This window comes from Phragmites australis, chromosome 8 (assembly GCF_958298935.1).
Source record: "Phragmites australis chromosome 8, lpPhrAust1.1, whole genome shotgun sequence".
Taxonomy (NCBI): Eukaryota; Viridiplantae; Streptophyta; class Magnoliopsida; order Poales; family Poaceae; genus Phragmites; species Phragmites australis.
The window spans coordinates 17,444,110-17,456,253 of NC_084928.1; the positions used below are offsets into that span (position 1 = coordinate 17,444,110).

At 47.8% G+C, this 12,144-nt stretch overlaps 1 pseudogene; it reads left to right on the forward strand.

Annotated features, from left to right (window-relative positions):
• Positions 1-8,934: 8,934 nt before the first annotated feature.
• LOC133925865 (alpha-1,3-arabinosyltransferase XAT3-like) lies at positions 8,935-11,817 on the forward strand (annotated as a pseudogene).
• Positions 11,818-12,144: the final 327 nt, after the last annotated feature.

The window sequence follows — 12,144 nt, forward strand, 5'->3', positions numbered from 1 at the left end:
GGGAGAGCGGCAGAGCCGACAGTGAGGGTCGGCGGCAATGCACGCACGGTACAGCGCAAGGAAATGTCAAGGCATGTAAATGCTAGTGGTGTAGAGGCGCGGACTTCACACGGCACAGGGAGGGAGAAGTCACGCTCGGTAGTCGAGCCGACGACGTGTGTCGGAGGGTTAACTCCTGTCACAGGGATCCTGAGGGACCCCTTTTTAGAGATTCGGCCAGGGGGATGATCCTGAATATGTTCACCGGAGAAATAAATAGGTATAAATGCGATGGCTGGCGGGGTGGAACAAACTAGTGCGGAACGTAGTAAATGCGCTGGTGTTTAGACAGGTTCGGGCCGTACGGAGGCGTAACACCCTACTCCTGTATGGATACTATAAATGCCTTGAGAATGTCCCTCAAGGATGTTGCGGGTTACAAGAATGTTTGTCTATCCTAGAGCCTGAGGCTCCTTGTTCTTCGGTCTGCGTGTGTCTGTTGGCTTTGTGTGCTCTCGATCTTCTCTTCTCTTTGCTACTTACTTCCTCTGGGATTTTCCAGCCTTTTAGAGATTGTCTAACTTGTCGAGCTTGCTCAGAGATTTCAAAGCTTCAAAAACTTGTCTTTATTCGTGCTGCCGGCTGCTTTAAATACCCGTCGGCAGCAGCGTACCCCGAACGGGAGGGCACGAGTTCCAAGGTACCATAAATGGAAAGGGCGTCATCATAGCCTCTGTGTGAAGTGACTGGGGGTGAAAAATGCGCCGCACGCCCGGTCATCTGTCACCATAAATGCACTGGCAACGGGCGCCGTGGAGAGGGCCCACCGGGCAGCCGCAGAGCGGCCCGGCGTGCCCGCCCTGCCTTGTTCTCCTGCCACAGCAGCACGGCAGACGGAACGCCTTGGCCCTTACGACGTTATCCCGAGACAGGCCGGATGGCACGGGATGGAACCCGTGCATTTAATGACCCCACGCCCTTCTGCCAGAATGTGGCAGGAACTGACATCGAGCGTGACGGGAGCAGTTGGGGATGACAGGCCACACGCGCTCTTTAAATGCGGCCTTGGGCCTTTGACTGGCTGACACCTCATCAGTGGGCCCCTCGGGGGCCACTGTCAGGGGGCTCTCTGAGTCGTCGGGGAACCGAGTGCTCGGGGGTCACTGTTCACCACCCCGAGCACTCTCTCCCGAGAATGCCCTTTCTTGATCCTCGGGGAACCGAGTGCTCAGGGGTACTGTTCACCTCCCCGAGTACTCTCTCCCGGGCACACTTGTACGGACCTTTGGGGGACCGAGTGCTCGGGGGCCGCTGCTCGCAGCCCCAAGCACTCTCTCCTGGAACTTCCTTCAGTGGGTCCTCGGGGTACTTGGGTGCCCTGGGGGCCACCGCTCGCGGCCCTGGGCACACTTCTCCCGGTACTTAGCTTTCCTGATCGTCGGGGGACTCGGGTGCTCAGGGGTCACCGTATACCTCCCCGAGCACTTTCTTCCCGGCACTTAGACTTCGCAGATCATCGGGGAACTTGGGTACTCGGGGACCACTGACTGTGGCCCCGAGCGCCCTCTCCCGGGACTTAACCTTTTTTACCTCGCGGAGGAGACTCCGCGGGATGGCGTCACGTGGCGGATTGCTGGCCTGGCCTCGGGATTCGGGGACCCCCGGTTCCTGATTCACCGACAACGTGGTATAAACTTCGCGCATGCTTGGTTTGCCCACTGATGTCCTCGGTCGTGGTGTGCGGTGACTGCAAAAGAGGAGCAGCGAAGCCGGGTGGTGTGAATCGGCGATGTTGTTAGTGGTACGGGGCGGCGGTGACAGAGGTAGGTGGGCAGTGGTGGGTGGCACAGGCGCATGGGTCCGACGGTAGCGAACTCGGGTACACACGAGTGGCGGAAGGAAGAAGAAAGAGGCGATCGGGCCGGTCTGGTGCGTGAGGGAGAACAGAGAGGAAGGGGAGCGGGCCGGGGGAAAGGAAGGGAAGGCTAGGGGTGAGATGGGCTGGGGAAAGAAGTTGGGCCGACTAGGAAAAAGAAAGGGGGGAGGGAGATTGGGCTGGGGAGAGAAGGAGAAGGAGAGGAAGGCTGGGCCGAAAGGGATTGAGGCCAAGGTCAAGGGAGGGAAAAGAAAAGGTTTTACAATTTATCTGGATTTGGTTTGAATTTGTTTTGAACTGATTTTGAAATTCAACATTTGGCCAAAAACTGGAATGTTACAGTGAACAACGACTATGGCATGCTGCGAGCTGCTCCCGAGATCGTTCGGAGGCAAAGCACGTACAAGTGTGGTTCCCCATGCCCCTTCGGCCTCGAGCGAAGGCTAACCCATGTGAGAGCAAAAGCAAAGGTAAAACCCATGCGAACCTCCATGCACATGGTGAGGGCACGCATCCATTTATTGTGTACAGTTAGATATACCCTTTTCATTACTAGTGTCAACTGGTGGTCAGTTGGACCTGCAAGTGGATTAGCTAGTACTTCTGCTAATATTTTCATCATTACGTGCGATTATCTGGGCAAGCGTCCACTGCACCTAGTCACTCTCACTTTGGGGGCAATGGAAACCTTTGTTTATTAACACCAAAGATCTGCGCCCAAGCTAGAAAGATCATGGTAAAAAATGGAGTAGACCTGTTTAAATACCACGAGATAAAGTTATAAATGCTCCACCGGGCATGTAGTGGTAGAGATAGAACAGGCAGCTAGTAGAAAATAGACTATCCCACCTGACGCACACACTGTCCACGGCAGAGCAGGCACCACAACACTTGACAAAAGCTTTTGCGTTCACACCATGACCCATGGATATTTACTCTCATGGTGTAAGAAATAGTAGTATATTTTATTTTCCATACGCAAAAGAGATAGTAGCATGCATGTGGACGGTATGGGAGGATAGCTCTTAACTTTTGTGGTACCCATGTTTTCTTACCGCTAGCAAGCTTATCTTGTGTCAGCTTGTTAGAACATTTAATGCACCTTTATAGTAGCCACTAGTTCCTATGGGTTGTTGTACTACCATACGCACATTCTAACAAATGCATGCAGCTGGCTGAGGGTGACATTGAGCGTGTGCTTAGCTTTGACAGGTCCTCGAGTCTCGTCAGCATTCTATCCGTCTAGCGGCTCCAGAGGCCGAGCGCTCTGCGCTATCTCCACAGACCACGTCGGAGGATGAGCACTTGGAGATGCCTCCATGCACCGTGATGCCTCCACGACCTCTACATCTCTGCAACTCCAAGCATGAAGCCACCAAGTGGGAGCCTCCCTAAGCCACCACGTCGGAGCCTAGCCGAACCAAAGACCCCCATACACCGGAGCCTCGCCATACTTTGGTCTCAACGGGCTCCGGCCTCGTCGACCTCCGACACCTCCATGCCTTGCCATACTCCTGAGCCTTGCCAGAGCCCTTTCGCTTGCCGGACTACCTCCGTGCTCACTGCCGGAGCGCTTCGTGCTCACGACCAGAGCCCTCCACACTCACTATTTGGTTAGGCACCAAATAGGGAGCACACAAGCTCTCAGCAAGCACACACAAGCATTGGACAGAAGCTAACACACAGACTCAACGCGAACACACACACGAGCACATCCACACAGAAACAAAGCTAACACTGCTCACACCACAGAAGCTCACAAATTGAATACACACAAGAGGAACACCTCAAGGCCAAAGCTCCATCCAACTTTCAGAATCCACTATGCTCTACAGGCAGAGTCTGTCTACCTCGCTACTAGCAGAGCCCATCTTTGACCACCGGAGCCTTCAAGCCATGCCAACTTCAGCCTCCGGAGTCCCCAGCCACTACTACACTGGAGCCTCCAAGCTGCGCCTACTCCGGTTTTTAGAGTCTCCGACCATGACTGCACCAAAGCCCCTAGTCACTCAACTTGAACGTTGCCTACATCGGCTCTGATGCCTCCGGTCGTGGCGGCGTAGATCGGGTTTTGGCCGGGGCTAGGGCTTGGCTACAGACTTAGTATGATGCTAAAACAGTAGTAAGGGAGGAGAAGAAGGGGTCCTCACCTTTCTTTTATGGTCGAGGAAGGAGGATTCACGGAGAAGACGACGTAGCGCATCACGAGCGGCGGCAGCGGCGGCTCCGGCGAATGGCGGCGCTCCGGCGACACATGGATAGGGCAGCAGTGACTTCTAGGGCTTGGGGCATGAAATAGGGGTAGGAGAGAGCATACAACACATACTTATAGGGCTAGGGGTGGCTGGTTGAGGTGGAGTCCAAACCGAACACGAATTGGATTCAAGTTCGAGCCGGTTACGATTTCCTTTTTCGCAGCTCTGTATTCCGAGGATAATATCTCTATCGTACGGACTCCAAATTGGATGTTTCTTGATTCTAAATTATAGTACTCGAAAAGATCTACAACTTTGGTAGTCATGGTAACTTCTAAAAACGCTATCTTGATTTCCGAAAATGCACCACAAGATATACTATATGAACTCAGACTTATCTGCGCAGCACTGATTTCGGGGGCCATAGCTCCTAGCTCCATTATCCAAAAGAGGACTTCCATAGGTTTAAATCGAAGCTCTCAACGAGACCTACAACTTTGCTATTGTCAATATTTGCATTTGAGGCCGTTTTGAACTCCGAAACTTCATGAGAAGATGAGGCTATCCAGAACTCCGCGAAAATTTACAGATTTCGTGGATCCTTTGTTGGGCCATCTAAAAGACTTGGCTAAGGGTTTGGACTTGAGCAAGATTGAGCCCAAATACACTTTTGGTATATCTAGGGTTTAGAAAATAAACTTTTGCAGAGAAATTTGAATATGGTTTGAATTTGAACTGAGTTTAGAGTGAATTTAAGAAAAACGAAAAATAAGGTTGAACAAGAATAGGAGTAGATAAGGAATTTGAATTTGGATTTGGATAGAATTTGGAGAAAGAGGAGAGATTGATTTTAAAAAACAATTTGGATAACATTTGAATTGAACTAGAGAAGAATCAGGTATGATCAAGGATTGAATAGATAATAAATTCAAAGATTTTGAATTCCAACCATTAAAATCCTTAACTTATTCACTACTGAGTTTTGTAAAAACCTTTTCAAAATCTTTTTCACTCAAAACACCAAAGAGAAAGAAAAGGAAAAAGAACTCTAATGCATTTACCTAGCTCTAACAAAACTCAGTATGCAATGCACACAAAATAATAACATATACTGATTGATTGATTAAGAAAATAGGTTTTCAACCTATACTACTGTTGAAGCTATTCAATAATCTTGGAAAATTTTAGAAATTTGAGAAATCTGAAAATCAGGGTGTTAAAGGGGGTAGTGGGCTGCCTCAGTCTTACCATCTACTCTGCTCCAGACTTCTGTCGCCGAGGGCTCCAGACAGCTCTGCCCCGTCATGCCCCTCAGCCTCACCGTTGACTCCACCTCTAGCATCCACCACTGAGGGGGTAGCAGGCCGCCTCTAGCTTGCATCGCTGAGGGGGTAGCGAGCTACTTCAGCCTCGTCGTCTACTCCACCCCTGACTTCCGCCGCCGAGGGCTCTGGATGTCTCTACTGATGGTGATATGCCCCAGAGACAATTATAAAGATGATTATATCATACGTCTATGTTAATGTACTTTTAAATAACATGTTATTCCAAGAATGGCTACCTTTTACATTGATTGGCAAGTATGTGACTTCTTCATTAAACTCTTTGTTTATTCTTAGTTGATCCCTGGTTGCATATCATTGTGATGATACATCAGACCAGCACATGTATTGATTGATGATCATGTTTCATGGATCATAGGTATGGAGATACCAAGTCAATAATGTGAACATTTAAGTTAGAAAACATGTTATTGGATAGACCCACCTTGAGATACTGCTGAGATTGTTATTTATGATGTGCCATCAGTTGTTATCTTAAATGGTGCATCTGTAGGATCCTTAGACATGAAATCATCATTGATTCCTAGAATGTGTAGTGGCAAACTTTGAGGCTGTCAAATGCTATTTCATAACGGTTAGTCATAAAGGTAGTTTTTAGGCTTATCATGAAACATGTCGTGGATGTGAGCGATCAAGATGGAATTTCCCCTCCTTAATAACGGGAGAGATATCTCTGGGCCCCTCGAGATAGTTGGATCGAGAAAGTGCATGACCATGCCAATATGATTAAAGAGTTAGTCATGATGAATCCACTACTTGATCAAGTGAATGGTCGAGCTATCACAAGGGTGGCACGTATCTCACCTTGAGCTTGACTGGTATCGTGAGGCGAAGGGATCGGTGTATGTGTATATCAAGGTTCAGCCGATATGATCTTTTTGTGTATACTAGAGAGTCAACATGTCCTTCTAGGAACCGCTATTGATTTCGGTTTGAAAAGGGTTTCCGAGTCGTAACCATTTGTACATGAACCTAACGGGTCACACACTTAATGGGTTGGAACAAAACATGCAAATTGGATTTGTATATGGGTTTTGATTGGATTATGATCCATGAGAAGTTAGAGTCATAAAGGGCTTCCAACGTGGGAGCCCATCGGTGAGCTCTATATAAGGAGAGGCATGGGTAGGGCGTGCAAGGATTGAGCCACTCCAAAACCCTGGCCGCAACATTCTACATGATCTCCCAAAACCCTAGCCGTACGTGCGGTGCTAGCACATTGGCTCGGCGTTTCTGCCCAGTACATGTGGATACCATAGAGCCGCTGCTGCTATTGCGACACTGATCTTCTCGTTGAGTTGATCATGACGTGTTCGGGACTGGTCGCTGGCCATGACGAACTGGTCGACGTACCTGCTTGTATGATCGCGGAGCACAATGCAACCACTCGGATCTGGTCTGACAGCACGACACGACCACTCAAAATTGGTCGACTACGCGACAGACCCGATCGAGAGCTGGTCGAGGAACTGCTGGAGGAGCACGACCACCTACTCGGAGTTGGTCGGGGAGTGTCACCACCTACACAGTGCTGGTCGCGGATCTGATTGAGAAGCTGTTCGAGGCGTTTGACGCGCACGACGTTGGATTGGTCTACTCCACTCTTCTTCTACTCCACTGCGCGTCGAGCGGTAACGATCTATGATCTCCTACTATGTGGTTTCCTGGGTGAATGCGGCAGAAATTTTTTGTTTTAGGCTAGCGTAGCCTTCCCGTTACCCTACATCTACCCCGTCACACCCCTCAGCCTCACCATCGACTCCACCTCTAGCATCCACTACTAAAGGGGTAACAGGCCACCTCAGCCTCGTTGATGACTCTGCCTCCGGCTTCCACCTCTAAAAGGGTAGCAGGCTGCCTCAGCCTTGTTGTCTATTCAGCCCCTGGCTTCCGCCGCTGAGGGCTCCGGATGGCTTTGCCTCTGTCACGCCACTCAAACTCACTGTCGACTCTACCTTCGGCATCCACCGTTGAAGGGGTAGTGGGCTGCCTCAGCGTCAGCATCGACTTTGCCTTCGGCTTCCACCACCGAGGGTTCCAGAAGACTCTGCCTCCATCACGCCCCTCAGCTCTACCTACAACTCTGCCCACTACTTCACCGCGATGCTCCGGCTGGTCTAACCTCCGTCGAGTATTGTCATAGGCTCCAAACCATTAGTTTGTTCTAGAAAAAAATAAATAGGGGTTTCTTTGTGGCAACTCCAGCAATTTCCCTTTATATTAGTACATTTGTAAAAATATATGGGTTAAGAATGAAACCTGTGGATGCATTAGAAAAGATTATTGTGTACATCTTGTATGCTTTCATATACCTTGACATAATGAAATAGACATTTTTAATTATATCCATATATATAGTGAACACTCACCACTAAAAGGTTGTTGCGAGGTATGCAAAAATTGTTGAATTAGGCTGTTGAAATTGTTGATAGATTTCACGAATTGTTGAAAATTTTAGAAGTTGTTTAAATTAGGTTTTAGAAATTGTTGAACTATGTTTAGAAATTGTTGTCAATCTTTCAGAAATTGTTGAATTAGGTTTAAAAATTATTTTGGTTTTCAAAAATATTGAGGGAGTGAACAGTCACCAGATAGAGCCTCCCTAACCAAATATGGAGAGACATTTGTATCGTAATAGCAAATGGTGGTAAGCTAGATTATTTGTCATGTTAATGGTTTGGCTTTACTTGTACGTATGGCAACTGCAAAAGAATTAATTCTTTTGTACTGAATTGGTCACGTCTTATACTAAAGCACACATTGCCTTTTGCTAGTTGCCATAGCCAAATCCAAAATTTCTCGGGCAATAATCAAACTATTTTGCTATCTAAGTCATCTAATTTTTGTGTAGAATCATCCGAATTTCTCTATTAGATTAGCTTTGTATATATGTGCCTTCTTTGAATTCTAATCCAGGTCAAGAATTTGAATCACCAAGGAAAAAAAGTCACCTTGTAAATAGACAATCCCTTTAATCAATGCGCGGGTTAGTTTGGCAGCTATCTTTGAGTTTTATCTGTCAAAAAATTGAGGTGAGGAACAGAAATAATCTGCAAAATTTCTTATTCAAATTGCGCTAAACAAGAACCAAACTCAAAGCCTCTTAGCATTTATACTATATTGAATCTTACTCATCGTAAAGTCTAAACTGATGAGTAAAAAAGAACATCAAAATCATAGCACTGTTTTGGTGTTCTGGATGCCTCCTGGCCCAACCCTAGACACTCTAATATCTTTTTTTCAATCCTACCTCCCATCTCCAATGTAATGAAAACTTGGGTTATACGACATTCAAGAACTTGATAGATTCCAATACGTACTTCTCTCTTTATGTGCGGAATTGTGCACGCAACGTGCGTGGGGCCAGGCTATACAGCAATTGCTACTCATGTTTGAACATGTCATCAATCAGCTGGATCAGGGAAAATGTCAAACCAAGAGACATCATTTATTTAATACCAACTTGAAAGCCCCGGAAGTACAAAAGTTCTGTTGTGTTGTAAAATTATAGCTTGTTGGAGTTAACAACAATAAAGGCAGAATAAAAAAAATAAAAATGGAAACGAGAAAAGAACTATTCTGTAGTGCTTGGATCTTATCTTACAAGTCAAAACAATCAGTAGAACTAGCCTTGCCCTGAGCGTTCTCTTTTGCAGATCGATGGTTGGTCTGCGGTGAGGCCAAACAGCATCATCTGTTGACATCAGTCGTCGTCGTTGGCGTTCTCTTGCATACCTCCACTGGATGCTGCAAATAAGATGATGCGAGCCGAAGCAAAGGCGATGAAGACAGCACAATTGTTGTCGTCGCCGTGGAAGAGCGGCTATGTTGGGTACAGCCTAATCCTGGGCTTCGTGCTGGTGCTGCTCTACATGATGCTCTCTGCACGGTTCAACTACAGCCCACACGGTAATCATTTCATCACGCAATCGTTTGTGTTTAATTTTCTGATTGCTGTAGACTCGCGAAACTCTTGGAGCTTGAAAAGGGGATTCTGATTTTCAGTTCTCTGCATGATTCTGATTTGTGCTCATACGCAGATGTAGCTTATGCCGGCCGGCGCAACAACTCTCAACACAGTTAACCCAGTTCCTACAAAGCGACAGAGAAATCATCAAGAACAAGGTACCCATGATCAAATTTCCTTAGAATTTCTTGGAGTTATTTGCTGTAGATGTGGGGAGTAGGGGAATGGAGGAACTCAGCAGAAATAAGGTGGCCGTGGCACACGGAACCAACTGCCCGCCTCCAAGGTAAACGTCAGTCCCGTCATGCCTGACAGCAGACATAATCAACCACTAAGACCAAGACAAATTCTCCTTCAACATGATACTGATTTCGACCTTCTTTTTTTATGGTTCAGAGGAACAAGAGAAAGGTGAGCAGGAATGGGCAGACAATAATCCAAATCGAGGAACAATCAGGTATTTGATGATTCTTTATGTGTTTTCTGAATGTATGTATTTGATCATTCATTATTTGTTTTCTATGCACTGCCTTATGCGATGAATAATGCCTTCCCGTTTGTCTTTTTTGTTTTGATGCTAGGCAACCAAAGGAACTCTGACAATTGGGAGGAAACGCACCAAACAAAAGGAAAAAGACACTGTTGAATTCACTGAATTCGGTACAAAACTAGTGCCTTTTGTGTCCTGAAGAACAACTCAGCATTTCACATGTCACATGTAAACTAATGTCTTGGTACATTATACACGTTGTGATCCTTACATGCTCTTGTAAAAATTGTGACTGAACAGGGGGCGGAACAGATTTTTTTTTCAACAACGTCGCGCACACCAAGCCGATCTGCGACACGTGGTTTGGCAAGTACGACATCTGCGAGCCGGCCAGCGACATGCGGGCACACGGAGGCGCTGCGGCGACGGTCACAATTGTCTCTCCGCGCGCACCACTGCGGGAGTGGACGATAAGCCCTACTCACGGAAGTACCTGGACGGCCTGAAGGCGGTCACGGTGAATTCTGTTAGTTCCCAGCCCCGAGTAAACACAGCAGTGCACGACCAGGCTCAACGTCCCGGCGATGGTGATCGAGCTCGGCAGCCTCACCGGCAACTACTGGCACGACTTCACCGATGTTTTCGCTCCACTGTTCATCGGCGCGCGGCAGTTCAACGGAGAGGTCCAGCTCCTCGTCGTCAACCTGCTGCCCTTCTGGGTGGACAAGTACAAGAGGATTTTCAGCAAATTCTCGCGCCACGAGATTGTCGACTTTGACAAGGACGACGGCGCCGTTCGGTGCTACCCGAACGTTATCGTCGGCTACGGCAGCCGAAAGGAGTTCACAATCGACCCCTCCCTGGACAATACTGGCGGCGGCTACGCTATGGTGGACTTCACCAAGTTCTTGAGACAAGCCTACTCCCTGCCGCGCGACCGGCCGATCAAGCTCAGCGAGAGTCCTGCCGGTCGACGGCCTCGGATGATGATCCTCCAGCGGACCAACATCCGGAAATTCATGAACCTCCATGAGGTTATCGCTGACGCGGAGGCCTCCGGGTTCGAGGTGACCGTCACCGGTGACCGGCCGTCCAAGGGCCAGCGACGACGAGTTTGCGCGGGAGGTGAACTCCTTCGACGTGATGCTGGGCGTCCACGGGGCCGGGCTGACCAACTGCATGTTCCTCCGAACGGGCGCCGTGCTCGTGCAGATAGTGCCGTACGTCCGGCTCGAGGACATCGCCCGCACCGACTTCGGCGACCCCGCACACGACATGGGGCTCCGGTACATCGAGTATAGCGTCGCCGCCGAGGAGAGCTCGCTGATGGACGTGTTCGGGAAGGACCACCCCATGATCAAGGACCCCGTAGCCGTGCACATGAGCGGGTGGGGGAACGTCGCCGTGTGGTACCTGGGGAAGCAGGATGTACGGATGAACATAGAGAGGTTCAAACAAGTTCTGAAAAAGGCAATTGAGCACTTTCAGTAGAGAGTTTGATTGAACAAGGTAACACTTTCTTGTTTTTTTTTCGATTCTTTTATTTTCTTCCGAGAACTGAGCTACGGGGGAGGATTTGTGCATGTAGGTGTGTATATTAGGGAGCAGGGACAGAGGAGTTCAGCTTGAGCAGCTCTGGTTCAGTCATGTGTGATGATCTATCTCAAGATATGCAACCAGAACTGTTTCGTCGTATTGTATGGTGCAAGCAGCTGGTGGAGAAATCGTTTTCAGAAACAGTTCTTGGAAGTTCAGGCTGATTGCTAGTGTTCAACTAATCTCAATACATATTCTGTCAGTTCTTGGATCGTTTGATATAGTTTTTAAGTATTGGCATGATTAGGCTGATCTGATCAACTTACATAAGTAGTGGTTCCTAGCGACAGTTCAGAGGTGCTGACGCATCATACACACAAGAGTTGTGCAAGATTTGTTTACAGATTTTAGGTATGGTGATGTTTTACTCAGCTGCAAGTTCTGGGTTCTTCGAGTTTTCTTGTTTTCCTAACCTTAGATATTCAGTCCAATTAGGCCTAACACTAAGGATTAATTAAGTATATATATATTAAGGTCTCATTTGGAACACAAGATTTTCATAGGAGATTCCACGTTTAACAAAAGCGTAGGTCTATCCGTCTAGTATACCGATCTGTCACTGATAATTGCAAATCCTTTTCAAAAGAATAAAGGACTTCGCCCGTATAGCAGTTTCCTTTATTTCAAGGAGCAACTAAATTTCAACGATTCTTTCAGGAATAATAAAGAAATCGACAACTTGCACGAAGTTGAGACAT